Source organism: Grus americana, chromosome Z (genome assembly GCF_028858705.1).
Source record: "Grus americana isolate bGruAme1 chromosome Z, bGruAme1.mat, whole genome shotgun sequence".
In the NCBI taxonomy this organism is placed as follows: domain Eukaryota; kingdom Metazoa; phylum Chordata; class Aves; order Gruiformes; family Gruidae; genus Grus; species Grus americana.
In genome coordinates, this window is record NC_072891.1 from 40,753,364 (window position 1) to 40,780,601 (window position 27,238).

The following is a 27,238-nucleotide window of genomic DNA, read 5'->3' on the forward strand; positions in this document are numbered from 1 at the left end:
CTCAAAGCTTATTTTAATGGGTTAACAACACATAGTACGGGGTCACAGAATCAGAAAAGTGGAAGACAGGAAAGCCATTTTAGCTCTGCAAGTCTTGTGCTAGCTTGTTCCCTAAAACATTTTCTAGATTGTGGCTTTCTACTCTCCACTTTCTTTGAAGTGTTATATCCAATCTATTATCACCACCAAAGCTCTGTCAATACAGCAGTCATCACTAGTACTGAGCAGTGCCAGGAATTAAGTTTTATGAAGGATATTCACTTTTATCCCTTTGTACAGCCAACAACCCAAAATTTCAAAACTCTTCAGGAGGGAAATCCCAGGATCTGGAGAGAGAAAAGGGAAGTGTTGGAATGGTAAAAACATCTTAAAATCATCCTGTATTAATGTCAATTTTTCAACTGTTATATTGCATTATATTTATTATAAGGTATATTGTACACATACTTAATACTTCAAATGAAAAGTCATTCATTAAACACTGTAGATTTTCTGCTTAAATATTGATTGGGAAATCTTCATAGGGTTTAAACATTTCCCTGTTCACTTTTTTTAAGAGAAGTTCCAGCCAGCAAAATAGGCTTGATTTCCTCAGAATTTTGATATTCACATACTTTTACTGTGCATTTTCCAACAGAAAGGTTGTCAGAAATGTAGTCTTGCACATTTTATTATTGCTTTGTTCAGCCATAGTAAGTGCCAGTCTAGATATATGGTAAATATGTTCCTATTTGTGCGTTTTCATTTGTATATCAAAGTAGGTACAGTGTACACACCTGAGTGAACTCCAACATGTTCTGAATGTAAGTATAAATATTTTCCAACTCAGCACATGCATAAACCTGTTGCACACACCTCCTTAAAATAAATTTTATTCAAGAGAGAGAGAAACACATCATGTTCTACTTTAAAAGCAGGGAAGATGTGTGGGAGGGAGTTTTCTAATCAATTCCGAATGGAAGAAAGAGGGATGCTCTGCTGTCATTTAAAAGACATTTGTGCAAAACTGCCTGTAATTTTATAGTTCCACAGAGACTTATCACAGTTCTAAGTATTAAGCAACACTTACATCTTCATAACAATTCCCCAAGGGACTGTGACAACTGCTAGGGTTCACAGAAGAACTGCACTGTCAGCTGTAAGAAAAGTTCAGGATTAGCACGAAGTCAAATGCGCCGATGTGGTAGGTTAGGCTCCACCTTTAATTGTTTATACTTATTATTTTTAAAAGAGTCCAAGCAAATCATATGATCCTGAGAGAACAGAGAGAGGCTATAATAGCCATGAGAAGGAAAATTGCCCAGGGTTCTGTTTTCTCATGTTGTCAGTTCAAGGAAGGACAGTAAAGGGCCCTGAACTTTGAAAATGTGTTCAGATTTCAATAAATGAACAAGTATTTTTAGAATCAATGCTAACGTTGAATATTAACCAGATACTGCAAGTTTCTAATTGCTGTATTTCTCTCCACTCCTTCAGTGGAGCCACTCATTACTGCAAGATCCTAATTGTTATACCTGCTTCCTCCTACCCAGGGAGATACATGGGGAAGATGTCTTTATATTTTGCAAAATTAAATAACAAGGCATCAGCATACAACATAGATTACAGAAAGCTTTGTGTCAAGACACTGCAGAACAAAGCTTTAAAGCTTGGGCTGCTAAGCTGTACCAATATCATACGCATGCACAGTCCATACACATGTAAAATACATAATTGCATATTGCGTTACTGTTATTCACTTGTATTTTGGTAATGATGACAATGTGCTTGGCATGCTTTCACCATACAGAGAGAAAAGACAGTTTGAACACACACATGCACACACACATCGTCTTCTTTCATGCAGTTTGGGAGAGGATTGAAATTGTGGTCTTAAGTAATGTATAGCAAATAAGTAAGCAGCAGCAACTGTAAGACAAACAGCAATTCTACCTCAAAATAGTGAAACTCAGCAATTGTGGCTTCTCTTTATTAAATTTTGGGTTTCATTACAAAGAAAGTTGGAAAATGAAATGAAGACAAGAAAATTGTAAACAGAAGAAGGGACTTTGCTCCCAGTTGTTACTCTTCATCTCAGCATTGGCTCTACCAGTGTTCAGAGTGGCAGCCTGGTTTTATTTCCATGCACTCAAATTATCGATTTCCTCACATTGCTGCTGAGGAAAAAGAATTGTGACATTTGTGCAGCAATCACAGCAGTGAGGTAAATGTTCTGCATTTTCCAGCCATTTGCTGACAGGCTTTCTGAATTAGCTTTAAGGGAATTTTCAGTCTCCTGACCCAGCAGCATCTCTGAGTACTGCGATGGTGGTCAGCAGGACTGGCAGCTCAGCCTCCATACCCTGACATCGCTGTAACTCTGGTCTGTGGCATTCTATGACAATACACATATCTTGCCACTGTATAGTTAGGCCAGAACTTGGAACATAACTGTTATTTAGCATAATTAGTCTGGGATTGGTAGCTAATTCTACGTAGTTTTTTCCCAGATATTGTAGTAATGAAATAATGTTATTAGACTTCACCACCAGCTGATAGCTGGATCCTTGGTGCAAAAAGGCAGGAGTACTCCCAAACTGTTGAATGCCTGTATAATTTTATTTGCTAAAGAGAAGCTAAATTCTAGTGTCGTGGACAGAATTATTCTAGCTTTGGGATCACATCAAACAAGTCAACACATCTTTAAAAAGCAGTCTACAGCAGTTGCAATGAATAAATACAGCTCACTTGTGCAAGCCCATTTATTTCAGTGATATCAACACAAGCCAGCCCAATACAGGAAAAGACTTAGAGCTTGTCTGCTTTCTTCGGGTTATGTTAAGATGATGTACTTCATTTTAAGCATGCCATCTGAGCAGGCATGCAGGGGCAGCACCCTGATAGATTTCATTTTACAGTGAGTTGGTGCTTTCAGACAAGCAAGGTTTCCTTTGATGGCTTCACTTGCTTATAGCAGTGCTGATCTCCATTCAGGGTGGCATTTTTCTAGCAGTTGGATGTGGGCCGTGAAGCAACTACGAACTGCTGTGGCCCACCTCGGGATCACACCTGGGAAGTTCTCCTGCCATCTCGTGCTCTGACTCTTTTGAACAGCCAGCGCCAGCAAACAGCCACAGCCACCACGGAGGCATCTCGCGATTCAATCTGACAGTCAGGCAGACGCGCTACACACACGGCGGGTGTACATTTGACATGATGCTGATCGCTGCAAGCTGGCCACAAGCCAAGCGCTGTGCTAGTCAACAGCTGTGACAGTGGCTTTAGTGGCTGCAATCACAGGTTCCTCTGTCTCATCTGCAGCTGCCCAGGAAAGAGCACAAGCATGAGGCCAAGGAAAGAGAAGAAGCCTGGGTAGCTGCTTCAGCGAGGACAACACAGAATAGCTTCCTTTAGCGCATTGTTGTTCTGGGAACAATAAAGAGGCATTGTCAGGGAGAAGCAGGTGGTGCTGCAGACCCAGAGCAACCCGTGGCTGCAGAAGACAAAGATCTGTGCACTTCAGCAACAAGAACATACACACAGGAGACCTCCTGCAGCCACCTAGAGCACCTGGAATTTTGTGATGCTCCATTAATGCCTGCAGGTGCTAACAAATACAGTGCTGACAGCCTGACAAGCAAACCTGTTGTGATGAAGGTGGGCACATCCCTTGAATTACAGATATTGCCACTGCCTTGCCCACAGCCGTCCTCAAGATTGCTACTGACTGTTTGGATGCACAGATATTACTGTGTGTTCTTCTATCTTCTTCTGAGTCTTCCCGGTTTCTTCCAGCTATCACAGCCAACAAAGACTTGCTTATAGTGGGAATCGTCTACCAGTTACCAAAGCAGCTGCAGGGTAACCACAGAACATGCCTTTGGGAAACAGTGATTCCCGGCGTGCAATATCAACCTCAGCATCCCATTCTGATGTGTTGGTGGCAATATTGTCTGGAGCAGTATAGGAAGCATTGCAGAAAGACACCAGTTTTCCGGGCAGTCTGGGTGCACTAGAAGATGCCACCTCCTAGGGCAGAATTGATGAGAGTACAGTATCGGGGATGTTTCACATAGACACATAGACATTTATTTGGCAAAAGAGGCTTTGACTAACATATTGGGTCACTTGTCCTAGCCTCTGGGGTATGACAGACACCACTCACCAAGGCCCATGCTCTCCTGGGCCCATGCTTTTGCTGCACCTGCAGTGTGCCTTACAGAGGGTACAGTGGTATGAGATACACTTACCGACAAGGTGATAAGTGTATCTTTGCTAGAGAATCTATTTAAGCATTTTAGCCTATTGGCTCAAAGGAACGGTGGCTACTCTCTGTGGAATACCTCCTGAAATGTTTTGTAAAATGGTATTTTCTTAAAAGAATGGAAGAAGAGCTCTCTCTGGCCAGGAGCATTTGGTTTAACGGGCAAAAAGAGAAAATCAAATCAAATTTGAACAAACAATATATGTCTTCCTTAAACTGCAACTGCTTACATGTTGTGAGGACAGTGGGTGCTTGAACTGTAGGATCAGAGAGGTCTGGAAACTTTAATCTTTGGATTCAAGGTACCTTGTTGCCTCTTGGAGCTCCCTCGAGAACCCCAAGGCTGAAGGAGTTCATGAAGTACCAGCCTCACCTCAAAATCAAAGCAACTCAGCTTCCACGGGCCACTGTTTTCCCTACAGAAGGAATCACTAGCTGAAGGGTTATGACACTTCAAGGTATGTTCCTTGCAGGAGGCAGAGTCATTCATGCCGGCCAAAGGGAAATTGTCACCAAAATTCACTGTCCTGCAGCACCAGCCTTTGTACTGATGCTTTGCAGAGCAGCAGGAAATATCTCACCTAAGTTTGCTGAATATTTCCCAGTGTCCAGATCCATGAAGACTACCTGTATACACCTCTGATTTGCTATTTTCTTTGAAGCACTGCACCATATAGCTTCACTCTGATTCACTTTGGTTTTCCACTCTCTCATTGCCTCCATTCTCTCTCTTTTCAAGGTAGAAAGGAAGGTTCATTTAGTGGAACAATGTCAATGTACAAGATAAATACTTCTAATTAACAAAATGCAAATGCAAACCTGATTCATATTTAGCAACAGGAATATTTCTTAGCTGCTTCAGTACTCTTTGCCTATAATCTGTCAGCAGAGCCTGGATGTTACAGTGGGGAGCAGGGTTTGTATATGTTACGACTGTATCATGGGGCCCTGGACCTTTTGCAGGAGCCTAGGTAAACACCCACCTGCATGGCAATGCCATGTGAGGATGAAATACAGCGTCAGGATGAAATCCCCTGCATCCTGCTTTCCGCACAAGGGAAACCCAAGCACAGAGGCCAGAATGAAATCACAGCACTGCCCAAGAGCTCCACTGATCTAGGTGATCAGTGGGTCAGGACCTGGGAGGCAGACCCCAAAGGACATTTGCTCCACAGGTTAAACATAACCTCTGTTATACAGCCTCCTGTGTAGTGTCCTCAGCTCAGAATGGTGCCCCTTCCACCCAGACTGTCCACTCCGTAGTCTCTGCATCTAGATGGGACATCTGATACACTTACCACTGAGCTTGTATGCTCTGGAGCAGTATCAGCTGCCTAAAGTGATCACACATAATATATTATTAATATAGATGAAAGAAACCTGTTGCTTTGCTTGACAATGCCTCTTCTTTTTCCCAGCTATTACTGGAGTTTGAGTCACAGGTTCTTATGGGTATCTGTTCCTCACGCACAGGGTTTTCAGAGCCTGCTGCTGCTGGGACTTCAGGTTAATGTAAAGGCAGTTGGACACCAAAGACAAGGAAGTAGAAGAGCAACAAGAAAGAATGCTTTGTTAGTTCATTTATCTACAAAATCTGCTTCTGCCATGCCTTTCCAGTTCCCTGATTATAGCAATTTTCCTTCTTCAGCTATTCTTAGCTTTTGCCTCCTTGCCCTGCTGCCTTTTTGATTGTCCTCCACACGTAATCCCTCCAAATCCAAGCCTCTCTCCTTCATTTCATTGTGCTCGCATAGGTTACCAAACATTTGTTTGCAGATGTTGTGCAGTGTTTAGCAGCAGTCTTCCAGGGAATCTCTGATGCACTTTGAATGTAAATTTTCTGCTGCTCATCATGCAGATATTATGATAGCAAAGCCAAACACAAAAAGCAGCAATATAGCAACTGGTACTTATGTTAAACTAGGAAAATATGCTGCCTATATGCAAATCTTTTTCTGTCAATGCAGCTTGATTTACTACTAAGTAAATTCAACATGCACAAAAGTCCCCAGGTACCATCAATATTGATCCACAAAGTAAATCTTTCCTTGTTGTGCTGTCCATGCTGCTAGGACCTGGTCGTGCAACACTGAAATCTACTGAAAGTAATTATTAAGAGTTAATGGAGAACAAATTCTATCACAAAAAATTTCTTGTGAAATATAAAAGGAGGTCAAATGTAAATGCAGACCTACAAACCCACTTGAAATTAATCATGACTTTGCACATAAATCAGTCATCACGCTATTTGCACATACTGTCATAGTAACTATCCAGCCTACAGCAACACCACCCGCAGATTTTTGACCAATTTACACCAAATACACATTGCCCATGTCACTGTTAATGTCCCTGGCCTACAGACATCCTTGGAAATTCCACTCCTCTCTTCCAGTCTAAAATTAGCTACAGATGTTTCCCAATTTGTTTTTGCTCAGTGAATGCCATATATTGTGAGGGAAAAATATACTGTATTGGACAATGTATCATAAAGCATCTATATTGTTTCACTGATGAAGAGCCTTCCCAGATTAGGATGATAAGCTTTAATGGTTTAGCAGAGGAAGTGATAGATATGTAGAACAAAAGAGTGAGTAGTTGAGCCACTCTCCAAGACCCAATTGCAGGTAACTCCAAGTCCTGCTGTATATTGTATGTAGGCCTCTGAGGTAGGCATTTATGCTAAGCATTTTATCTACATGGAGAAATTTATGGGTCAAAAAATGTTGGTATAATTATCTCGCTAGAACTATATCAGCATAAATCCTTGCATGAACCCTCTCCTTCCTGACTAAGACTGCTCACATGGGAATTTATTCCAGCATAACTATAGCACTATAATTAGATCAATATAATTCTACTGGTAAAAATTCCCATCTAGAAAGTGCTGTCAAAATTACTAGACGAAACAATACCAATTCACCCTCATTTGTTCAGCCACATTTCTTCACTGCTATTTTTCTATATAGAGAAAGGAAAATAAATTTATTTCCTATATAATGCAGAAGGGAGAAATTTTTATGGTGTCTGGTACTATATATTTTTCTATGTCAACAGTAATTGCTATAAAACTTCATATCAAGCATATGGTAGTATAATGTAACTCAGAACCCAGAGAATCAAAAGGCAATGCAGACCCCCAAAAAGACTCAATAGAGTTCAGTGAGCTACAATTAAGGGGGAAAATGGCAAATTTCCCATTTGCACTAATTAAAAGTAATCACAGCTGACAAGTAACTGTTTCCCCCAGGGCCTTACTGAATCTGTTTGAAAGCTCTAACTCTAGATTAAATCAAAGTACAAACAGTTCCACAAGGCATCAGAGATAGCATGGTCACTACTGGAATATTAAAGTATAACATCAGCCATCTGACACAAATCAACTGATTTCTTATCTGGGCAGTTCTTGTCGTGATGAAAACCCCTGTTCATCCCAGTTCAATACCATTCTTCTCTTCTGCCTGCACTCAGTAATTTGCTCCTTTCTCCACAGCCAGTAACAAACTGTGGAGGTGGAACAATGAACTCTTTCATGGCAAGAAAGAGAAGAAAATAAAACCCCTTTCACTGGACATCTTTTGCTCTTGGTCTCTCTATTTTCCTGAGACAATGGCTGCCTACACATTTTCAAAAAAGACAAGGCTAAAGAAGAGATTATTAAAGTCATAATGGTCAAAGAGGACACCCTTTTCACAGCACATCTCTTACCTATACAGTTTCAACATTCAAAGAGCTAGATTGTTATCAGGTATAAGCAGGCGCACGTATATAAGTGCTGGAGGATCTCTGCAGGCACTCGCGGTGTGACACCATCTCTCCTTGTAGGCTGTGAGGTTTCCCTGCTGCAAGTCGCTGCAGCGGGACGGGCGCGTGTTCCCCCCGTGGGGCCTGTGGACAGGCTGATGCGGGCACAGGACCCTGCCGCGCTGGAGCACGGCTTTGGGGAGTGAAGCCAGTGCTCCTCACCTCCGTGCACACGTGGGAAAGCTGCCGTAGCCCTGTTGCACGGCGTATGTGTTTGGTGGAGTGATGCACCGATGAGATGGTCTGCAGTGGCACAGTGCAGGCAGGGGGCTGGGCAGAGCCCCTCCTCGTGCCGCAGCACGGTCCATTTACTTGGCTTGCCAAGTGCTGTTGCCATCATCATAAAACATCCCCAGCCAACATCAGCCTGTGTTGGTAAAACTATAAAGCAGAGACCAAGCCAAGCACTAAGGTTCCCCCAAAGTGCTGGTTATCTCCCTTTAAGACATTACCCCAATAATTAGTAGAATCAATGGAGTTCATAGTGTGTAAAGGATTTTGCCCATGTGGAGCAACTTGTGACACTGGAGTTTTCTTCTTCCTTTCAGTGGTGCACCACAAGGTCGAATAATTATTTCCAAAAGGATTCCTGGATTTTTTTTTAATGGGATCCTAACAGAAGCATATGGTTTTAATTACAGCTGATGGAGCTGAAATCTGTATTCCATCCTCCCGACCCCAAAGATCTTTTTCCATGAGATTTTGATTTTAAAAATATGTTCTTATTGTTCCTCTGAGTCTTTTCAAATGCCTGCCCTTCTTTAAGAACAGTGTCTTAGGCTGTCTCATGGGCTTTGTTTAAATATTAATTTATTTTCCCTTCCAACATATTCTTTTCATTGGAAAAATACTTTGTCATTTACTGCACGGTCTGGGTCCTCTGAGAAGTTCAGCAGCTCCTGAAAAGTGTGAGTGCTTAGCTCCTCATAGGGGAGGCTCAAGACAGCATCCCTCAGAGAGTACTGAGAGGGGACTGGGAAAAGGCTGAATGCAATTCCCATCTAACTGAAAAGCAGATGAATAGCTGCTGTGAGAACAAAGGCTGCGTTCGCTAGCAGAACGAACTGAAACTAATCCAGCATTATGGGCCTGGAACTTTGATTCTTCTTGGAGCATCTTCACATTTATATTCAGCCTCCTGGACTGGAAAAGGAGAGGAAAAGGGAGAGCATTGTATGCCATCCAGGAAGAGAGGCTGGTAGCTCAGGCTGCTTTACATATCTCTGGTTTTGCTGTTTAGGAACCTGAAGTCTCTTGGGCCTCTACCACTACCAGTCACTCCTTTAGTTCAAATAGATGAGAAAAGTTTTAGGATTCCTTACCTCTGCTAAGGATACATATGAAAGGTGGTCAGGAGAGCTCAAGAAGATGACTTCTTCAGCTTAAGGGGTGACTTCCTTTTTAAAAATCCCAGGAAATTACATCCCCACATTTCCAGCTTCATCCACACCACAAGAAAAGCCCAATGCAAGAGAAAAGTTAACAATGCAAAGTCAAACACTGAAGCATTCATAAATGTTAGCATAACAGTAGGCAAAAATTTGAGTAGCAAAAAAGTGTATGCAACAATATAATTAAAGCTGGTAGCATAATGCAAAACCTCAAGGGGCCTGAATTGAGGCTGCCCCAGTAACTCTGTCTGAATACTAGATTCACAATGTCCCTGTTTCTTTCTCAGAGGTTTCTGGACTGTGATATATCCACTGTCAGCTTTGCTTGTGGCTGCATGGAGAGCATCATTTTTCTAAAAACCTGACTTCAAAGAAAACCTTGAAAAACACAGATTTTTAAAATATTCTAAATAATTTTTGTAGGGAAAAAAGAAACTAGCAACTTACATTAATTTGCAAAGTTTCAAGTTCCATGAAGTCTGCCTGTTCCTAAAGTCAAGCAAAATGCTATGCTTACAGTGACCATGAAAAGGTACGCTGATTAGCACTCACTTTTGAATTTCATAAAATAACCACAAAACCTTCCAGCCAGAAAACATATGTCTCAACTCGTAGTTCTTCTGCTGAAAACCTAGTCTGGTTGCTGATACTTGGGAGCTGCAGCGTTTCCAGTACAAGAACTTCTCTTGTAAGCTCTTATCTTATTTAGCAAAATTCTGCTGAGCTGATGAATGAAGCCACTATTGCTAACACCAGAAACTCCTCACAAATGTACCAGCATCTTCTGTCCTTTCTGCGGAGGCAAGCAGGCACGAGGCTCAGCAATTCAGCAAAGGGAGTCTGCTAAACTAAAGATGGGTGATGCTCTGTGACACGCATCTAACACAGATTTGCAGGCATATCTCCAGCTCCTTGGTTCCTACTACTCTCAAATTCAGGAAGTTTGCTTAACAATCCTTGTTTCCATCTGTGGGATTTCCTAGCCTGGTTTTAGGCCAAACTCTAAAATGCCGAGATCCTATTAATACATAATGACATAATATTTCCCATGAAGTTACTCAGCAAAAAGAAAGAACCAGCTGACTCACAAACCGGACATTGCCACCATTGATGTATCTTAAAAAAACAGGTCATCCTGAAATACTTTGAAAGCTTCCAAAACAAGTGCAAGACCAAGGGTCACAAGGTCAGCATGCCTGAGTGTTACTACAGTATTTTATCATTTGTCACTGTTTTGGAAAGGCTTGTTGTAACAGCTGGGTGATTTCAGGCATGCAATGTGACTTCTTCAGGATAACCTTCTAATCTCATGAACTTGATTTCTTGCAGTATAAACTAGCTTAAAATAAAACAGAAAAACAGACTTTCAATAGTTAGATCAAGCTGCAAGCTTCTCTAATGAGTGACAACTTTTTCCTCTAATGTGCTAGGTTTATACAGAAGACTGAATTTTGTGTTGTTTTAATGACAGCAAAATTAAAAAAAATAACTGCAGAACTTATATATTTTGCATTCAAATACAATCTCAAATCCAAATTTCCCAGTTAGAAAAAAATTAGCATCAGTCACTGGGAACTGAAAAGGCATAAAATTAGGAAGTGTTCATGTAACCTTAGAAAAAGCAGATGAAAATTTTTTTAGTGAAACACTGGAGTTCCTGAGCCAAGGGAAACTAATGAAGATAGTGCACAGATAATTTTCAGAAGAATCAAAATTGTTATTAGTAGATGCTAAAATTCTTCAATGCGTAATAAACACTAACATATAGCTCCTGTCCATTCCCCCAACCAATAAGAGTTCCTCTTATATCAGACATGAATCAATGTGTGGATTAATGGTGTCATGATCCCCAAAGTTAGAATAAGCTGTAAGGCTTCACCAAAGTTTTCAATTTCAGTAATATTAAAAAAATCATTAATATTAAAAAAAAAAAAAGTTGTTGTCTTTGGAGACGTAGGTGAAAATCAACACATTAAAATCTGCAGATTTAGATACTCCAAAATTTAATCTGACCTAGTAATTTGCATTGCATATCAGACATACAATGACTCACAGTAATTAGACATGTAGACAGAAACAGAGACTATTTGCAAATAGGCTGCACATCAAAGATTAATATAAACCTTTGCAGCTGGTTTGTTCTTATCAGTTGACTCTTTGGGGACTCAGTTAAATGCACATTTTAATAATATTGTAGTTTCTAGAAAGATGGTCCACCGGATTATTTCTGCCACCAGCCCCTGTGAGCTGCCAGATAACCCCTTCAATTGCCAGGGTGTGACCAGAGCCTCACACGGTCCTTTTGTCATCCTTGCATTACTGTGCAATAGGTTGGTTTCCCCTGCGCTCCACCTACACACTCTGACACCTCGTTGGTGTGATGTAATTTAACACTATTCTGACCACAAGAAGGCAGAGAGGCATTTTTACACTCCGCAGCTAAAAGCAGGAATAATTAGATATACTACAGTGATATCCAGGGCTAAAAGCAGGAAAAGGGAGCATGACAAACCTTCCCAAAAGGCATTTCAGATGTGAGAGTAATAAGGAGTTGTCTCTTCTCTCCAAAAATAACATCAGGTAAAAGGTAGGGAGGAGAAATCAAGCAATATGTCATAAAAAATCCACTGCCTACACTGTAAGAATTAATTTGAAATTTTGATTAGGGGGGAGAAACTGCGACCAGCCAGCAGTGCATTCATTTCTTTTAACAAAAGCCACGGTTCATGACTGTAACCTCGCCGAAGTCACTAACCCACCAGCTTGGCACAAGCACTTACAAGCATGACTAATTTTACAGCTGAAATGAGCAGAGTCCTTGCACAAAGGGGAAGATGGGAGCCAGAAGTGTGGAAAGCCTTCCACCACTCTCCTGCCCAAATCCAGACACAAGAAAAGGCAGCAGAGTGCAAACAACCCAAGTCTTTGTCTGCTTTTGTTCCTAGAGCACACACCAGCGCTGCTACAAAACAGCTGCAAGCTGGAAAGGGCCTCGGTGCATTCACATTCATCTGCTCGGCCAGGAGTCAGGCCAGAAGCGCTCACTAATTCCTGGCTATTTAATAGCAGCATCAAAGCAATCGGAGAAAACCGAAAATCGGTGGTGGGCTTGAGTGTGTGCTGGCTCCCTCTTTACAAAGGGAATGGTAAAGCAAATCAATTAAGCAGTGGATGTGCCAAGCTGAGTTTCTAAGTCATACAACATTTCTAAGTCATACAACATTTTCATTTGGTGCTGCTGTTTTTTAATTTTACAGTATTTGTGCTAATGGCTATACAGCGCTGCTCTAAAGTCCAAGTAGAAAGCCTTCATACTAGTATGAATGAAAGCAAATACCTTGAATGTGTGGTTAAATGGCAGGGTCGTGATTTCTGTATCACAGGAGGGGGACGCAGGCACATTCATTGTGATCCTCTACTATGGAGGATTGCATCACTTTGAGAAGATGAGAAAAGCAACAGATGGGGAAGTAATGCTCTGGCCACCATGTGCAAGTTGGGCAGGAATCCTGGGCAGGCCATGGCCAACATGCGAAGGCAGAAGACAGAGCCATGCTGGAACTCACCACTGCCTTTCCATGATCCTATTTTCAATACAGATTTGCAGGAGAGACATCTTAGAAAATCTCCCCATGTAGCATCAACAAAAAGCTTCTGGTACACTCCCAAACAGAGAGGTCCCAAGTCACTTGGACCATTCTCAGGATCTCCACAGAAATATAACTGGTATCATATTTGAACCTTTCCCAACTTACCCCATCCCTATTTCCAGTGCACTAGACTCATCAAATCTAGGCCCAGGCTAGAAACCTAAAAAAGGATTTATTTTCCACTCAGTGTCGCTCAGTCAATACAGCTCAGCATCACCAGCTCTAATTGTACTTCTCCGTCAGCTGTCATATTTTATAATTATTTCTCAGTCTCAGTTACATAATTTTAACTACTTTGGGGTCATCATTTTGAGACTGATGACAATCACATTTGTGTTTCTTTTGGTTCTTTGAATGACTCAGCCAATATCCTAAACGCCCCTCTTATCCCCCACCCAGCTTTGGTCTTACCAGTACTTGGCTTCAATTCCACTTTCTTCATTATAGCTCCAATGTTGATGAGTATGCCTAACCGGGCTATGCACTTTGTGCCTCAAGTGAAGTGGGCCCCCAAACTGAACCCTGGATCTCAGCGCATCGTCCTAGTTGGTACCTGATGAGGAGCCCTGAGGGAGAAACAGAAAGTGGCAGATATGACCTGTTAGCTGGCATTTAGGCAAGCAGAGACATGTAATTAGTAAATCTACTGGCAGACTCCCAGTCTGCCTGCACGCACCGCTCCGCCTCAGTAGCGCAGGGGTGCCCAGGCTCCCTGTCTGATCTCCCTTGCCCCTGGTGAGCCCACCCACACTTAACTCCCTTTGGTCGAAGATTGTGCTTTTCCACTGATATTAGGAAAGCACTTCTTTTAATCTCAAATGGTTTCTTTATTTTCAAAGGACATGGGAAGAAGGTTAAGATTGCAAAGTGAATCAAAACAAATTCCAAGATGCCAAGTCTACAAACAGGTTACAATGCAGACATCTCTGTCTTTGCCAGAGAAAGCTTCCCCTTACACAAAGTTTGCTATATTATACTGACAAATCACTCCTGTTCCAGCAAAGTACCTCTGGCACTAGTGCAATAAAACCTCTCCCCTATTCCTCTTACAAATGAAAGAAGCCACATAGATGAAAAGATAGTTTTGTCATTATAAGAGTGCCGGCACCAGGAGAGTCTGTAGCACAGAGTCAGTCTGAGACAACATCGCCAAGACACATCTGTAGCATAATCTTGCCCCACAGTTATCTAATCCCTAACTTGGCTAAGAGGCAGCCAGAACACAGGGTCTCAGTGCTAGCAGTTGTACCTGCAGGCCTTATTAACACGCTATCTACTTAAATATCCACCAGCTGGTTTTATCACTTTCTGTGAACTGGAGCAGTGAAAAATTCCCAAGTATAAAGCTATCAGTTTAAAAAAAGAAAGATGACACAAATATAATTTTAGATGATTAGTTATACTTTAGACCTAACTTTCTTTTTTGCTAGTGAAATCAGACTTCGTGGAGCTCTTCCATACTCTATATTTATCTTTGTTTCATATTTTATGAGCTGTAGTAATCATTTTCTTCAAAACACTGCTCATAGGTGTATTGCCTTTGTCTTGCAAAAGCTGGTTCCTTTCTAGCAATGGAAAGGAAAGAAATGTTTTCAATATCAAACTACACTCTTGGGTGTAATTATGCTCTACTATGCTTTTCAAACATTGAAGTGATAAATCCAGTGAAGTGGAAAGATGTCGGTGAGAGAACGCACCTCCTTGAACAAATAGCTTGACTAGTGGGAGAGAAGGGAAAGAGACCAGGCTAAACAAGATGATATTCAATTACTTGCTGAAAACTGACCACTTAAGAAAGGTACTTGACCACTGTATCTCTTCCCAGGAAAAAAATAAATTATTTTCTCTTATTTGTGCCTAGTTGGAATACACAGAAAAGGCAGCTTTCTTCAATGTTTACAAAAGAACCTTGCACAGCTTCTGTCTGATGGTAAAGAGGAGGTCTTGTGAAAAAGCACTGTGAACGTTCTGGAGATGTCATTACCGTGACCTTGTGGACACAGAATTGGATGGACAAGCAAGGATCTCAATTTCGCAGTTTCCACAGGACTGAGAATCCAAAGAGTTCCATGCAATCTGACAAATTTTCAGTGAACTCCTTGGTGGCTATCTAGCTTTTAAATCTGCTTTATTCATAAACTGTGAGACTTAAAAAATAAAATGTAATGCTAAAACCAGAGGGTAGTAATAGGAAGGTTATCAACAATGGAATCCCAACAGAAGGAACAATGCTAAAAATTCAAAAGTGCATAAAACAAGTAAATTAAGCCCCAGTACTGAAAACCTAACAGGATTAAAAGATACATAGGGTACATAGGATGCTTAGACATACTGAGAAAAGAAGCAAGAAGAGACAATTATAGCCCAGTCTCTGCCAATCAGCACAGTAAAAATAGCGATCCAAGACCCTGAAGAGACTCAATCATATCAGTAAATTTGCTTCTCAGGGTTATACAATGTCTAGAAAGAGATTTAACCAAGTTGCATGAACTAGCACGGACAGGCTGGGCTAACCTTTCACACTGAGTACTGAGGCAGTCTCCCAGGGATCAAACAAATGGCAGGGCACCAAGGCTCCTGCAGTTCTTCTTTGATTCTCCCACTTTCACAATATGTGTCCTTGTCCCAGTCTCTTCGGTCAACATGTTCGACTAAAGTTAGGAACATAAATCCATATTTAGGTATTGGCCTTCTTTCTGGAAGTGTTCGGTGTAATTCCCACTTTGATCCCAGTACAGCAGGGCCTCTTCAGCTGAGGACAGAAATGCATCTTCTCCCTAGCAGCTGAGGCCTTCTGAAAGAAGAAGTAAATGTAATGAGATAATCAGCAGGAAAATGGCTATGCATTTTATGTATCATTATTATAGACCAATGTTGTCATTGCTGGATTTTTTTTATTAGTTCAGATTAAAATGCAGGGAGCATGCAGCATTACTGAAAATGGCAGGACAGTCTGACAAGTGAACCTGGATAGACACTTCTCCCTGCTGCATCTGCATTCCCTTCTATATCATCACTGTCTTATATTCAAGCCCAGGCAAACACTACCTTTATTCTTTTATAAACAAATTCTCTTTATTGTTCTATTTGTAGTAAGACTATCAAAGGGAAAAGCAAAAGTTAGAAACTGATGCCATCAGATACCTAGAAGGGGTCAGGTATGCACAGACAAAGAATCTCCTAGTGCTGAAAAATGAAGAAGCAGGTAACACAAAGTTTTCTCTAGGCTTGTGGTGCCTTTGGAGTGCAATGAAGGAAATCCCTTCTCAGATTTGATAATTTTGCATATTCATTATGTTTCAAATTGCATTCTCAGCAGTGGTTGCATGCTTTTTCCAAAAGTATCTTACTTCTGGAAAGGAAACATGAATGACAAACTGACATCTTAATGAAAATTACCTGCATTTGTTTACACTTACAAGACTGTTAAAGTAGACAGAGTTTTAAGACTTGCCAAAACAAGCAGACAGATACTTATGAAAAGACTCTGAGGCAAGAGGCTTGTGAGTGAAAGATCTTCATGGATATTTTTAAATTCACAACTTAAGTAAACATCTTCTTGTGGCTCCACAGCAAGAACACCGGACTGGCATGCCAACGACTCATTTGCAAAAGCCCAAACTGGCCACTACGTGAAACCGGCAGCTGTGGAAATTAGACTAATACACATCTTGGTTTTCCTGAGTTGCTACAGACCTCTTAAGAGTCACTTAGGATTTTCAAAAGCTTTCAGGAATTTTTGGTTAGATGGATCTCTAGGTGTCATACTTTGGGTACCTTGCAGCACACATTAGGCTCATGTTCAAGGTGTGGCTTACAGAAATTTTGCCAAATCATCTTCTTTAAAGAATATCTCAGTCTAGGTATGCCCCAGATGGCTAGCTTTTCAGGAGAAGTAGCATTTTAACCTCTGTGTAAGTTACAGCAGAAATATTAGTGGATACAATTGAGACATTTTAACTTTCTGGAGTGGTTGCAAATTTAGTGTTACCTATAAATTTGGTGTTATCAGTTAATGAAATTTTACTAATGAGTAACTAAGTGGTTACAGAGAAGTACCTCTTAAGTCACCTTAAAACTGTAATAGGTGCTACCATGCCATTTCACATACATTCATACACTACAGCACATCAAAGTACTATTTCTGCATCTCTCACATGCCCCAGAACATTTTAAAAATCCATAATAATAAGCAGGATCTCAGAACAGTGTTAGTATTTTAGTTAAAAAGGGTGCATGTATGCTTTCAGTTTCACCAAGCAACTCTTATACCAGTGCTTTCTGAAGGTCATATCCTTTATACAATATAGACCAAATTTTCAGTTGGCCCTCACTGTCCCAGAAGAGCATTTTAACATAAAAACCCCTAGACTGGCAGAGAGAAATTACATATGTAATCATCACTTTTCATCCAGTTTTGCAGGCATGCATGTATTTGTGGACATCATTTTTAGACACCCAGGAATTGAATCAAAGCTCAAACAAACTGCTTTTAAGTTCCACATACTGAAGTAGTCTCACCTCAGTGCAAAGATGTAAATTAGAGTAAGGGTGTATCAGAAGAGAAAATCAGCCCCCACTTTGTTACTTCTCTTAAAGCATGTATTGTTTCTATTTAAATGTATACCCATCTAAAATGTCTGAATATTTTTCATGTTTATTTATTTATTTTATTTCAAGAGCACACAAATATTGCCTTTAAACTACTTATTTTGCTTTGAAGTTAAATTGTATTCACTAGTTTACTTTGTGTAACAATTACTATTTTCTTTGATCTACAAATTACATGGATTGTTACTTACTCATATCTAGCTCTGAGATCCAAATAAAATTGCAAATAATACATAATACGCAATGTAAGTAATGCTATAAAAAATAATAAGTAACTCTTAGAATCAGTGGCTATCAATAGGTTATCCCACAAAAGCTATATTTCACTCTCAGCGAAACGTTAGCATAATGCCTATCCCTCAGCTAAGCGCTGTTGAAAACTTAAGCAGGAAGCAAATTTTCAAAGACCAATAACAGAGTAATGCTTTGCATGATCTATAGTCTTCTGAAGTTAGCAGGATTCTGTCTTACTCCTGTTCCTGGGGAACATTTTTTGTCCTGATATGCAAGTTTCAACTATGCCTTTAAAACGCCAGCCTTTTATATGCTCTATATTAGTCATAAAATAAATTTGGTTTCTATACACCAAACACCCTTGGAAACCCGTTCATTACGGCTTTGCTAGTATTGCATGAGTCTCCATATGGCAGCAGATGTAAAACTTCTTCCTTTCTATTTCATTGATCCGGTCTTAGCTCCAGGGCATAAGATTTCACGGAGCTCTTTTGTGTGAAGGATCTAAGCAGCTTAAAAGGGCAAATTTCTTTTATGGTTCCACCAATTCACATTCACAATTTTCATTCTCTGAGGAAATTTACTATAGGCTGGTTTTGACCCAATACTATGGTACTCATGGGGTTCCCACATAACATCACATGAAAGTGTTGGGGTATAGGGAATGAAGATTAGCAGTTATTTTCTGAGCAAATTGATGAATTATCCCTGAGCTCTTCCCAGCACCAGAGAAAACAAAACTAGTATTGTCCAGAAAAATCCTATGAGGAGAGAGTTAAAGTTGTGCGCTTTGGTTTGGGGGGGTTTCATGCTTAAAGTAAATGAGGACATTCATAGACCATTACCAGTGGTGTCCTGCCAAATATTTAGATCTCTGTGGTAAGCAAATTATAAGCCACATATCCAAATTAGCGCAAAAGAATCCCACTCTGAAATGATAGAAATGTGACCTGCTCCAAATGGAGTCCTTCCCTTACTGCAAGAATCTTTTTTATGTCACACAGAAATCTGAATAATTGCTGTGCCCTCAAGAAATTATCTTTCATATCAGTTATGTCCCACTTTTTGTCAAAAAAGATTAGCTTACATTTACATCAAACATAAAGAACTGTATTAAGACAAGGCAAACTTTGTTCACAAGTAGAGCTGGGTAGCCTAGCAGGGGCTGTACAGCTACACAGACACAAAGAATTTGACCACCACCAACTGCATTACACTAATCAGGACGTTACTCTGCTCTGTTGAACAAATAGGTGCTGCAAATCCACCTGCTTTCATAATGCAGCTCCTCTGCCTGCCTCAGCACTCTTACCTCATCATCTGTTAACACTACAGCCACAATGTCTACCTGTAAATACTTTCCTGGTTTGTGAAAAATGAAAACATATTTGTTGATTCTCCAGGACTGAGACCTGGTCCCGTTTCAGGCTTTCTGTATCAGTATGCATGGTCATACCACACCACAAGGACAGTTTGATCTTTGCCCAGGAGATGCCCAAAATACAGAGAAATCTGACATGGAAAATGGAGGCAATGTTTAACTGTCAAGTTAAATAAAATAACAGATTGGGCAGAAGTTCCCTGCAGTCTGAGTGACCATATCTGACTCCTATTTAAATGTAGCAAAAAAACCCTAGAAAATTAAGATTATCAAGAGAAGTGGATGTACACCACCAGTACTGCAGTTTTCTCAGGAAAATCATTGTGAGGAAGATACATGGCTGAACAAAGCCAACAGCCTGTCCTCCTGCTGCATTTAAAAAAAAAAATCAAACAAACCCAAACCAAAACCAAAACAACCAAAAAAACCCATCAACCGACAGATGCTTTGGTATAATTTGCTAACACTTCAGAATGACATCTTCAACAGTGCTCAGCATTGCCGCAATTCTGTTCTCACCCCAGTTCACAGTAAGAGTACATAAAAGTCACTGGAATTTGCACTTTTGACTGTGAAGCAATGAGAATTAAAACCATGGAGAGACTTTCTACATTTCAAATGTAGTTTTCAAAAGTGTTTCTTAAGCACTTTTTACCAGTCATTGTTCAGCTGTTCCGAATCTCCACTGATGTAACCAAGACCAGAATTGGGTCCGAGAAAATGAAAAATTGAAAGTCTTTAAGATTTGTGTATTTATCTATGTCATTTTTCAACCCAGCTAAAATGAAGGTCTGTTACAAAAAAAAAAAAATTAAAAAAAATCACCAAAACCCAAACCTAAGACATCAGAAAATTTACTGAGAATCTGATTTATCTCCCATATACAATTTTGATACAACATAAGGGCTTTTCATTTTTATTTTATTGATGTACATATTTAAGTGTAACATGCTCCTTTTTCAAAGAACTCATAGACAGTCAAGACTGGAACAGAGAACATGAAAGAACATGATGCAAAATATGAAGCAACTAGGGAAAACTAAAAAGAGATCTCAAGGGCTTTACACACATCACTAGTAGAAAAAAAAATTAAGATCATGAAAAAAATTGAAGTTGTTTACAGGATTTGAAATGAATCTATTTATTATTTATATTCATTATCAAAAATGCCATAAAACTCATTTACCAGCAACAAAGATTTCAGTAAATGAACAATGCACATATCCATTTCAGGACACGTGGCTGATAATGTTGTTAGTGAAATTATGTAACCTTTATTGTTTGTCAGGCAACAGCTTATGATGAATAATTTGGAATGTAGTATATTTTATGAAAATGCTCATCTATCTCTACTCACACTACATTCTACAAATTGCATACTTTACATATGTAAAACATAACTATGTTCATAAAACCAAGACTTAGTCTACGCCACAGATTTTAGACAAACTGGGATACAAACAGCATATCCCCAACTCATACTGTATACTCATATTCCAGCACATACCCTGTCCCCTTGGACTGGCAGCAGAAGATTCAGGAAAAAGAGAAAGGTCTCCAATTTGATATGCTTAAAGCTAAACAATCAATGCTTAATACAATATGATCAATGTTTGCAATATATTTGAGTCTTGGTTAAAAAGCTTTAGTAATTTCTTCATGAAAGAATAAATGTATTTTTTCAAACACAACTAAATACATATGAGATCTGAGGTGGTTTTTGGTGCACAACACAGTGCTGACACTGTGAACGCTGTGAAATTCTTTTGTTACAACGAGCAGGTTTGGTGGATGTGATTGACATCATTTAGATCAGTGGTCTCCAAACTTTTTTGATCATGCACCCCTATTACAATACTTTTGAGCAGGCACACCCAGTATACAGATATTTATTTATAAGTTATACACATGTGTTACTGACATTCTAATATTTTCTTTCTGCACCCCAGTGGATTATCTCGTGCACCCCACTTTGGATATCACTGATTTAGATGATCTAAGTAACTTAAACAACTGCAGTGCTTTAAATGACACAAACACTTGGGCTTCTTCCTTGCCGTGTTGCACAAAACAGCTGGATGCAGAAATCTGTAGTCCCTATGATCAGATACAGCTTGCCAGTCACAAGTACAGGCTATCAAACTAAGGATTATATTCTGCATATCAGTTTTGGTTATAAAATAATCCAGCAATTACATAAACTAAACTAGTAGCCAAGCCAGCCACCAAGTAATCCATTGATGCAAAACTATCTAAAGCACCATCAGAAAACAAAATACGAAAGTATTACAATATCAAAATATTAAAAAGAGCTCTTAAAGGGGTGAAAATGAGACATACGAGGGCAGGATGTGAAGACTTGTACAAATTGTGGGCATACTATACAGAGTAGCCCACGAACCGACGCGTCTTTGGGAGCCCATTAAGTTCTGAAGGTTAAAATGAGTCTGGACAAGACCGAGGTGCCATTAGCACAACAAGGAAAGGAAGCAACAGCACTGGCTAGGATCAACACAGACAACCCAGCTGAGGCACTCATCCACCACACTCACAGAGGTTCACAACTCGGCATGCCTTAAATCAAGGCATCCTCTGGGCTGTACAGGTCACGTAGATTACTTTTATCAGTTTAAGAACGTGGACATTTCAGTCACGTAAATGCCTTGGTATACCTAATTATGTATTTTCTTCATTATAACTAGATTAACGTAACGTTGTCCATGTTCGAACAACTTGGGATTTCAGATTAATACAAAATATATAGAAGATTTTCCTGCCAGGCCCATTACCACTGTTCTACAGCTCAGCCTTGCATCTTACCAAGCAGCAAATAGAATTGAATGTGTTCAATTTGATAATTAAAGCCCAAAAATTACTTAGGACCTGACTGTCTAGGAGATGATGGCTTTTGCCATGTGGCATTCCACTGGTCAGAGTTTAATAAAGACAATTTAGATGTTCAAAGAGAGTGCATGCAACAAGGTATTTTCCATGCAAGCACCTTGTGGTGGGACAGCTTACACAACTGGAGTGCTGCGATGGATGGAGATGAGCCCTTCAGGAGAGACAGGCAGAGAAGAGGAGGAAAGGGGGCTGTCTTCCATGTGAATGAGCAGCTCAGATGTGTGGGGCTCAGGTCTGGGTACAGCTTGTGGGTCAGGGTAGGAGAAGAGGTCGCTAAGCATGACACTGTGATGGGATGTGCTACAGACCACTCACCAAGGTAAGGAAGCAGATGGAACTTTCTCTGAACAGCCTGAGGAAGTCTCTATGTCACAGACCCCCAACCTCATCAGGAAATTTAGCACATTGGGGTGCCAGCCATCAGGGAGATTGCCAGAGGGTGTCAGGGATAACTTCTTGTTACACAGGTATTAAACAGGACAAGCAGGGCCAATGGACAGTGGGTGATGCTGTAGTGACCATGAAATAGTGGAGTCAAGTTCCTGAGGGAGACGAGGAAGGTGAGTAGCAGAGCACAGACCCTGGGCTTCAGGAGAGCAGACTTTGGGTCATTCAGGGAATTGGTAGGTAGAATACCAGGGGAGTCAGATCTAAAGTAAAACGATCCCAGTAAAGTTGGTTGGCCTTTGAGGAGAGTACCCCCAAGCACAAGAACGGTCCACCTCTACATGCAGGAAACCAGTAGACAAATTAGGAAGCCAGCCTGGCAGAACAGGAAACCCATGATAGAGCTTCAACACAAAAAAGGCAGCATACAGAGAATGGAAGCAGAAATCACCTGCAAAGGCAGAATCCAGAAACACTGCCTGGGCATGTAGGGACTCTATCAGGGACGCCAAAGCTTAGCTGGAGTTGAGACTCACAAGGAACATCAAGAGCAACAAGAAGAACTTCCACTAATACATCAGAAGTAAAAGACTGGAAAGAGAAAATATGTTAAGTGCTGCTGAATGGAGTGGATGACTTAGTCACAGAAGACACAGAAAAGGTTGAGGTACTCAGTGCAATAATTTCAAGTGCAATAATTTCAAGTAGTATGTGTATAAATTTCATTTCAGTAAAGCTGTACAAAGTGCAATTAAAGCAGAACTTTTCCAAATTAAATTAGGAAAGTTCATTACACTTAGTATTTGTAAATATATCCTTGCAAACATCTTACATAAAGATTTGCCAGCAGACCTTCCTATTCTGTAATCATGCAAATAATGATTGCCTTTCAAACCCTCCACTGTAATAATAATAATTACTGTTATTATCTAGTTGTACCTAGACACAGGAGCTGTATCCAGGATCACAATACATTAAGCAGTATACAAATACAGAAAAAGAGAGCCACTGCTCAAATAGCCTGTACTCCAGTCTCCCTCTCTACATCTCTTCTACTGCCTACAGTGAAGATGAGACCATCAGAGTATGTATCATTACTTTAATGTTAGCATTACAGAATAAAGTAGGGGGGAGAAAGTACTGGCAGCCTTTTACTAGCCTTCTTAGATAAAAGCTTACAGTTATATACCAGGAGGTAAACTAATACATTTTAGAGAAAAAGAATCTGTGGGAAAGATGGGCACTCGTCCCTTTGTGTCAAACTGCTCACCATCTATCTCTAAAAGCAACACATCTCCACCAAAACATTTCAGGGATGCTACATTTCACCTCAAGGCTCTCCAGAGGGCAGCTGCCCTCCACCAGCAGGTAAGCTTGCTCTTACAGAGGACTGCCCAGAACCCTGCTCCATACCCTGTCACCTTCGGATTCCTAAACTAGGTATTTCCCACCTCTCCTACTTGCCAAGGTCCAGGTGCCTACACCCTTGAACAATTCACAAAATACAACCAGGGACAACAGCTGTCAGACAGTGGAAGGTGTATGTTTCTACCTATTGACTTACAATGAAGATGTTCACCTTAGAAGACTTGTTTAAACTCCGTTCTCTCTAACCAAAGTCACCTGCTTCCTCAGAAGCGCAGCTTACCTGTGATGCCACTGAGCGGACCAACATGAGGTCCAAAATCATCTCCTTCTGAAGCTGTGGTTTCTAAGGATGCGAGTACCCTTCTGCTCTCTAGGTAAAATGTTGAGTCTACCCTGCGAGTGGTCTCCCCTTATAGGTCCCTGATATTCCAACCATCCCAAGTTAGAAAATGTCTCCAAAGCAGCTTGTGTGAACCTCAGAGTATTCTTGAAGGTACTGAGCTCTTAAAGGATAACGTAATTTCCAGATAGGAGGTAGGATTAGATCTTTAGCATTGAATTAAGTAAAATGTGTGGCTACTTCTTTATTCCTTCAATTTTTTTCAATTATGCAAGCGTTTGCTCTGAAGGAGAAGGAGAGTATGATCAGCCAACTGGCAATGAAATTCATAATCAGCAATTTAAATTGAAAGTTCTCTTCTTGTTTTGGGGCAATGCTGCATTTTTGCTTTTGATCTCACAAGACACCTCCATCTTGTAGGTAAGTTTAGGTCAAATAAAAAGAAAAAAAAAAAGAAAAAAAGAAGAAAATTATATTTTAAGGGCCACCTACTTTCTCTAAGATACTGTGTAGTGGGAGTGTCTCCCAATGACTCCAAGGCAAACAAACTGTCCCAGTAGTCTAAGCCTTGAAGTTAGAAATCTTTGATAAATATGCATAGGGTCATAGAAGGAATTTTTCTGTACCTTGGGAAACTGGGAGGGCCTCACAGCTCTGCAGGACACCATAAAAAATGTGATACTCTTACATACTCATGCACTCTCCAGGTTTCTAGGCCTGAGACTTGAAGGAAAAATACTGTCTTTCTATGACAGCTTATATACAGAAGTTAATAACCATGAGAAGAGCATGTTGGTGAAGACCTTAGTATGGAATTCTGCCCATTTCCCATTCTTCTGGGGCCTCTTACCTTTGAGACAAACTTCGTCTGTTGATGCACCTCTTGAAAAATCACTCTGCTCTTCGAGATTTACCTTGGGAAAAGCTGGAAAAGTTAATGGCTTTCCATTGAAACTGTTCTGCCTTCATCCTCTGCCCTGCCATTGTAAAAGAGGTCAAAATTACTCTCCAGGGCTACTACTAGACCAACTTTTCCTTTTACAATGAGATGTACTGTCATCCTCAGTTTTGGTTCTGCCCATAAAATCTCTCCAAAGGGAAATAATATCTGAATTTCTTTTTCCAGTTTTCCCCTCAAAGTGATAAAGTTACCTAACTCTCAAGAGTCTTGAGAGCAGTGATCTCAGAAGACTTCTTTTCTACATCATGAATCAGGAAGCTGTGCTTAAATGTTTTCTTGTAATAGTTGTAACTATTTTGTACTACCAAGCAGGAACTATGAGCCCAAGCACTGCAGATAACAGGGGTGTTACTCCAAACACTGGTTACCAAGTAGGAACTACCAGCCCAAGCACTGCAGATAACAGGGGTGTTACTCCAAACTCGGGTTAGAGAGCAGCTGCGGTTCCATAGCACAACAGCAGCCTTCTGCAGCAAGCAGAGTGCCCTATACTTCTGCGGAGCATGCTATAGTGCAGCGCTCTGCAATTCCATTTACCTGAAGCCTTTGGGTCTCGGGAGACGTCGCTCTGACAAACAAGAAAAAGATGAGCTCCAGAAGACACATCAGGCAAAAAGAAAAGACTTTCTAACGATTTCTGTGGTGTATTTCCCATAGAGCCATACCTTCCAATTCTAGCGGCTTTCTTCAAATTAAGTGGTTTACAGGCCCGTAAATATATGCCCCAATATAGCCTTAGAATTGCCTTAGAATACCACTAGAACACAGCAGAAACTCTGTTTAAGCTGAATTACACAGAACACCTATCTAAAGCAACTTTGAATTTTACAGCTGAAGATGTTCCATCCTTAAGAAAAAGATACCAGGCTTGTACGAATCCATGCATTTTCCACTTCCCAGGAACACTGCCTTAAAAAATAATTATTGCTCTTAGTTTAAAATGACAAAGCAAGTAATCATCATTCTACACCTGCTGTTTTGAAGCCATCTGGTACCCTGTGTTGCTCTCAAAGTGAGCAGGAAGTCTCAAATAACAAGCTTTATTCTCGTCCCACGCTACCCAGGCTAGCATGACCTTCTAATTCCATCTCTCCACAGTTATGCAACCTTTCCTTCTCTCTTACCCACCTGTGGGTCAGTGCCACGTCCGCTGAACACAATAGCTTTCACCAACACCCAATGGACATGAAGTCCCTTTATTGTACCTATACCATCCTCGAAACACAGTTTGGGCACGAGGAAGTACAGAAATATTTAATCTTGATGTTCAACGACCCAAAAAGTTGCAAACCTGAAGGTCTGGTCCTCAGGTCCTTCTTGGTGACAGCCAACAGCTAGCAGCAAGCCCTCAAAACGCAAGGGTGTTCAGCCAGAAGATGCTGGGGCCCGTGAAAATCACGGCAAACCCCCAGCAGGCCAGGGCACGAGGGGGAACGGGTCTGTCGGATACGGGCCGCAGCTTTCATGGGGGCCTGAAACATACGTGTTTCCAGCTGACACCTTTGCGTACCGCAGAGATTATTTTGCTTTTAGCCGAGTGCCTTTTACAAACACGAAAAATCAGGAATTTTAAGTCAGCATAGCTCACGACAAGCAGGATCAGCTTCCGTGCACCGTCATCTAGCAGAGGGAAACCACCACCCCGCCTCCCAGGCTGCTCTGTCACCACAGCCCGCTCGTGGGTCTGACGGTCCCTGAAAAGTTGCCCAACGCTTATTTGCTGTACACTTCGCATCGCTTTACACTTAAGAAACTGCAGGCAGGCAGGAGCCAAGGGATCCAGCCAGGGCGCTCACAAAGAGCACGCCAGCGGCCGAAGTAAGCGCCCCGACTCTCCGAAACGCCGCGGTGCGCCGGCGCTGAGGCGCTCGGCACGGCTCCCGGCGCGGATGTGAAACCCGCACGGCAAGCAGCCGCTCCCCGCCGGGAAACCCTGCCCTGCCCTGCAGCCCCCGGCCGCTTCC

At 41.0% G+C, this 27,238-nt stretch overlaps 1 long non-coding RNA gene across 2 annotated transcripts; it reads right to left on the reverse strand.

Annotated features, from left to right (window-relative positions):
• Window positions 1-27,156, reverse strand: LOC129199838 (uncharacterized). 2 transcript variants are annotated; one of them, XR_008574748.1, is made up of 7 exons: window positions 26,566-27,156; window positions 25,164-25,290; window positions 23,057-23,196; window positions 15,603-15,882; window positions 13,500-13,654; window positions 1,070-1,136; window positions 1-326 (listed from the first exon to the last, which is right to left on the reverse strand). It is a non-coding gene; the product is annotated as an uncharacterized LOC129199838 (long non-coding RNA). The 2 variants fall into 2 exon arrangements; XR_008574747.1 differs by lacking the exon at window positions 26,566-27,156 and adding an exon at window positions 25,812-26,419.
• Between the last annotated feature and the right edge of the window lie 82 nt (window positions 27,157-27,238).